This window comes from Callithrix jacchus, chromosome 8 (genome assembly GCF_049354715.1).
Source record: "Callithrix jacchus isolate 240 chromosome 8, calJac240_pri, whole genome shotgun sequence".
NCBI lineage: Eukaryota > Metazoa > Chordata > Mammalia > Primates > Cebidae > Callithrix > Callithrix jacchus.
The window spans coordinates 69,148,873-69,154,597 of NC_133509.1; the positions used below are offsets into that span (position 1 = coordinate 69,148,873).

General features: G+C 52.5%; 1 long non-coding RNA gene across 1 annotated transcript; it reads right to left on the reverse strand.

The window, feature by feature from the left end:
• On the reverse strand, window positions 1–4,123 carry LOC128928799 (uncharacterized). The gene is made up of 2 exons (XR_008474382.2): window positions 3,970–4,123; window positions 1–1,625 (listed from the first exon to the last, which is right to left on the reverse strand). It is a non-coding gene; the product is annotated as an uncharacterized LOC128928799 (long non-coding RNA).
• Window positions 4,124–5,725: the final 1,602 nt, after the last annotated feature.

Genomic DNA, 5,725 nt, shown 5'->3' on the forward strand with positions numbered 1-5,725 from the left:
TTCCTTAAGTTCAGGCTTTATTGAGAGGAAAGAGCCTCTGGGCGGACCAGCCAGGAGGAAGAGGAGAATGGCCGCGCCGCTCAGAGGGGCAGGGTTATTTATAGGGGGCTGAAGGGCTGGGGGTGGGGAAGCCAAAAGCCGAGGTGGTGGGCAACTGTTGGTCAGTTTGAACTGCTGGGCGGGAAGCTGGGCAGCGGGAAGCTGGGCAGCATGAGGGCTAGGGCCGGTATCGGTATGTAAAGTGAGAGATAAGGGAGCCTCTTTGTGGGGGAGGGAAAGAGAGAGAGAGCTTTTGTGGTAGGGGCAGAGTTTTCCAAACATTCCCGACTCCTTAAAGAAAAGAAAAAGAGGGGGTCAGGGGCGTCGGTTGTCTCTCTGGCTACTTCCTGCTGACAAGGGTCGACGGGGGAGTTCTGAAGAGGTTTCTTTTCCTAAGGAGCCTGGATGGTCGGGGAGAGGTCTATTTCTTGCACTCGTTCAGGGTAGGGTTGGAGCAGCATCTGGTAGATGGTGACTCGAGTCAGTTCTTGAAAGCGCCGCTGTAGGAACTGTAGAAAGCAAGGAGCAATAAGTAAGATTAGGCAAACAGCTACTAGGGGCCCAAGCAATGGGGACAAGAGGGTATACATAGAGGAAGACCACCACGCTGTGGCTTCAGCCGAGAACTTCTGACTCTGCAGGTTAGTTTTGAGTTTCTGGAGGCTCTCGATTCGGGTTTCTACTAGGCCGGATTCATTGATGTAGTAACAGCACTCTTCTTGTAGGAAGATACAGGTCCCTCCTCGTTCAGCAGTGAGCAGGTCCAGGGCTCTTCGGTTCTGCAAGGCAACTTGGGCAACTGAGGTGATCTGTCATTGGAGTGATGCTAAAGACTCAGTAGAGTCATTAATAGCCGCTTGGAGTTGTGAGGTCAGTTGGGCTATGGCCAGGTGAGAGTGGACTAGTGCCCCTCCTCCTAATCCTGCTGCAAGTGCTGAACCAGCAAGGGAGACACCAACGGCAATGGGTAGGAAGGCAGCTCGTCGGGTGCGGCGATGGGGAGTTTGCAGCATCTGGAATTCGGCTGGGGAATATATAGTGAGTCGAGGGACTAGGGTTACCGGGAGGACTTTCTGTATTTTCAGATGGCTGGGTGGGTTGGGGAAGAGAAGCGTTGGCGTGTTCTTGGAGAAGGCTGCGAAGGAGAGTAAAGTAGGGGAGGTAGCTGTCTAGAGGAGTAGTCTCTGGCGGTGGGGGAGTTGAAAGTAGGAAGGGGCAACCATACAGCAGCTCAAATGGGCTAAGCTGTGATGGGCCCCGGGGGCCTGCTCTTACCCTGGTGAGGGTGATAGGAATTAAGGTTACCCAGGATTGGCGGAGCTCAAGCATGAGCTTAGTCAGATGCTCCTTTATTAGGCCATTGGCCCGTTCCACCTTACCAGAGGACTGAGGATGGTAGGCGGCGTGTAGCTTCCACTGAATTCCTAGAGAGGTAGAAACGGCATTAGTGACTTTGGAGATAAAGGCTGGGCCGTTGTCTGACTGTATGGTAGCCGGGAGTCCAAAGCGTGGGATGATGTCTTGAATGAGATGAGTGGCTACTGTCCCGGCAGACTCAGAGGCTGTGGGGTAAGCTTCAATCCAGCCTGAAAAAGTGTCAACAATGGTTAGCAGATGCCGGTACTGTTTGTGCTTTGGCATATGGGTGAAATCAATTTGCCAGTCTTGGCCAGGTAGGAACCTGCGTAGCTGATGAAGCTGGCGCCGGGGATGACAGGAACTCTGGGAATTAGTTTTCACGCAGACAGTACATGAGGACTGGACTTCCTGTATGGTATTGAGGAGGCGGTGGGGGTGAAAAAGTGGGTGGAGGAACTGGTATAAGGCTTTAGGCCCAATGTGGAGTGAATTATGGATGTCTTGGATTATCTGGTACCTTTGCTTTTCAGGGAGGATGAGGAGGTTATGCTTGAAGGCCCAGTCATCCTTGAACTGTACCCCGGGGGTAGACTGGAGGGTCTGGAGTTCTGAGGCAGAGTATTGAGGGCTAGGAGAAAAAGGCTGTGTGGGCTGGCGGTGGGGAAGGTTATGACGGCCTTCAGCTTTGAAAGGATGTCTCACCCCAGAAGGGGAACTGGGCAGGTGGGGATTACTAAAAAGGAGTGGGTGAAGGGAGTGGAGTTATATGAGCACATGAGTGGTGGGGTTTGATAGGGGATACTCGGGGTCCCATCGATTCCCATGACTAAGACCTGGGAAGGGGTGAGATGGCCAGAATAAGAAGGAAGTGCGGAGTAGGTAGCCCCCATGTCTTGTGACCCTAGGCTCGGCGAGGGTAACCGGAGTCGGAAAGCCAGGGCCCCGCTAGTCATCTAGCAGCCCTAGTAGACTGGGGAACGGAGCTCCCTCGGAGGTCGGCTCCTGGCAAGCAGGCTCCTCCCTACTGAGGGTGACCGCCGGCTGCGTAACGCCAGTGTGTCTGTTTTGAGGAACCGGCACCCTGGGGAAGCTGGGACAGTCTGACTTCCAGTGTCCCGGGAGCCGACAGATAGGGCAAGGCTTAGTTGGTGGCCATGGTTGTGGACAGGCTCGGGACCAGTGTCCTTCCTTTCCACATTTGAAACATGCCCCTGGAGGGGCATGGGTTTCGGCCTTGGGCTTCTGGTTCCCTGCCGGCCTTAGAGCCGCCACTAGGGCTTGGGTCTGGAGGGCAGCCTTCTGCTTCATGCGAGTTTGGCGGGCAGCCTCAGCCGCATCTTCCCTGGCATTGAATACTTTAAAGGCCATTTTTACCAGGTCTTGGATGGGAGTCTCTGGCCCCTCTTCTGCTTTCTTTAGTTTCTTTCTTATGTCGGGTGCAGATTGGGAGATAAAATGGGAGGCTAATACAGTGGCCCCATTTTGGGAGGCTGGATCTATTCGAGTGTACCGGACTAGGGCTTCTTATGTTTGAGTGAGGTATTGGAATTCTTTAATATAGGTGGACGGGTTGGCTGAGAAGGATCCTAAACGTTTCTCAATTTGGGACAGGTCTTGGAGTGAGAAAGGAACATGGACCCTGATTAAACCTTCTGCGCCTGCTACTTCTCGGAGTGGGGCCAGGATAGCTGGCTGGTGGGAGCGGGTGTGGGCCGCCACCGGAGAGGCAAGAGGAAGTGCGGCCTCTGAGGGAGGGGGCTTGGAGGGAGTAGAGGGAGAGCGAGGCATGGCCTCTGAGGTAGGAGGTGCAGAGGGAGTGGGGGAAGGGCGTGCCGTTGATGGCGAGTGGTTGCTGAGATTGGCAGGAGAGGACAGATGTTCAGGCAGATCCTCCGGTGAGGAGTAGGGAGGGGGAGAGGTAGTGGAGGAAGATTTACGGGGGGGTTCGAGATAAGAGGATTTGGTAGGTGGAGCACGAAGAACATAGGTCGGGGTGGGTACGGAGGTCCCAAAAAGCCTGGACGTAAGGAATTTCATTGTCCTTGCCCGCGCGGCGACAAAAATCGTCGAGATCTCGGAGGGTGTTGAAATCAAAAGTGCCAGTCGGGGGCCAATGTGACTGGTTACTGAGTTTGTATTGGGGCCAAGCCACGTGGGACAGGAAAATAAGCTTTTTCTTTCTGAGGGTTTGGGAATATCCCAATTTGGTAAAATTTCGCAGCAAGCACCCGAGGGGGGTGCTCAGAGGTATTTTGGACTCCGAATTTCCCATGGCAGGCGCAGCTACAGACTCTCTGGCGCGGATGGGCAGATGCAACGAAAAGGCGTCCCCGTTCGTTGCAAATTCCCCGGAGTACAATTAAGTACGGAAAGGGAAGCGGTCAGAGGGGCGTCCCCCGTCTGGCGGCTGTCCCTCGGAAGGCTCCTGGAGCGGGAATGGAAGACTACCTTGGCTCAGCCGAGACTAGGCAAGGAGTCCGTGTGGAACGCCGGAGAGGGAGCAACTGCACCATGCCGTAGGAAGAGGAGACGGGAAGCGGGGGAAGGCAAAGCAAGAAAAACTTGGCTTACCTTAATCGGAACGTGGAGGTGGCAGGGCCAGTGTTGGGTAGGTCGGGGAGGGGGGCCGTGGCCGGGCCAACGGCCCCAGCTCCCGTCCCGGGTTTCCGGCACCATTTGTCCGACCTACCCTCTGCGGGAAGACTGAGCTCGTTCGGAAAAAACCGGACCGCAGGCTAGAGGAAATTCCTTAAGTTCAGGCTTTATTGAGAGGAAAGAGCCTCCGGGCGGACCAGCCGGGAGGAAGAGGAGAATGGCCGCGCCACTCAGAGGGGCAGGGTTGTTTTATAGGGGGCTGAAGGGCTGGGGGGTGGGGAAGCCAAAAGCCGAGGTGGTGGGCAACTGTTGGTCAGTTTGAACTGCTGGGCGGGAAGCTGGGCGGCGGGAGGGCTAGGGCCAGTATGTAAAGTGAGAGATAAGGGAGCCTCCTTGTGGGGGAGGGAAAGAGAGAGAGAGCTTTTGCGGTAGGGGCAGAGTTTTCCAAACAGTTAGGATTATAGGTATGAGCCACAGTGCCCTGCCCCTTTCCTCATTATGAGATTGCAGTGGTGCATTTTTTTTTTTTTTTTGAGACGGAGTTTTGCTCCTGTTACCCAGGCTGCAGTGCAATGGTGCGATCTCGGCTTGCAGCAGGAGCGGTCATGGTTAATGGATCTCTTGGACACCAAATACAGGAGGAAGGAGTTTATTCGGCCGGGAGCAGGGTGGCATAGTTGCCTAATAGCCAAGCTCGCCTAACAAAGGAAGGTTCCTTCTTTATATAGGCTTATACTTTAGATGCTACACATGGAAGAATCTTAGGTTTATAGCTTAAGCATGAAAAGGGTCTGTTTACAGTCTCAGGAATTACATATGAAAAGGGTTTCCATTTATAGTCTTAGGAATTACATATGAAAAGGATCTCAGTTTACAGTCTCAGGAATTACATATGAAAAGGGCTTCAGTTTACAGTTTTAGGAATGAAAAGGGGAAGTTCACAGTCTTAGGAAGAAAGGGGAAGTTGATCTGAGATGCCTGGGTCTCCCTCTTCATCCCCCCCTTTGAGACCCTCACCACTTTATAATATTAGTGAGAGGTCTCACTTTCATTCTCACTTTTCAGATTTTCTGAAGAAACCGACTGATAATGTTTCATATAATACACTTATGATGTCATTTTTTTTGGCTAACTACAGTAGTGATGAATCCCCTAATCATCTGAAGGAACAGGAGGAGTAGACAAGAGAGCAGTAAACAAACACCTATTATTATTATAACACTTATGATGAGGGTTTTGAATCCTCCCAAGGATGAGAACAAACCTCCAAATAAGTTCTCAGGGTTAAATCCGTGCCACACCTGTACAGGCACGTGTGCCAGTTTGCTCATGTCTCGCACAATGTCCTCTACTGCTTGCCCCTGGTCATCTATGTGCAGATGGCAGTTGGTTAGATTGAATTTTCCACAGACTCCCCCTTCGGCTGCTAGCAAATAATCTAGGGCCAGCCAGTTCTGATAAATTGCATTTCTCATTTGAGTTTCTTGTCAGACCAAGAGGGACAGAGCTTTGCCCATTTCATTAGTGAGTATTTCCAAAATAGCTTGCAACCAGGTGATCCGGTTGAGCATGTAAATAGGGGTCCAGTATCCCCATGAGCCATCTTCAGCCCATGTGGCTGGCCCATAATACTCAATAATTATCTCCAGTGGCCACTCATCATCTGTCCAATTCCCTAGTTTTAAGTCTCTCTTCTCCCTAGCGGAGTAAACTGGATGCCCTAACAGCTCAC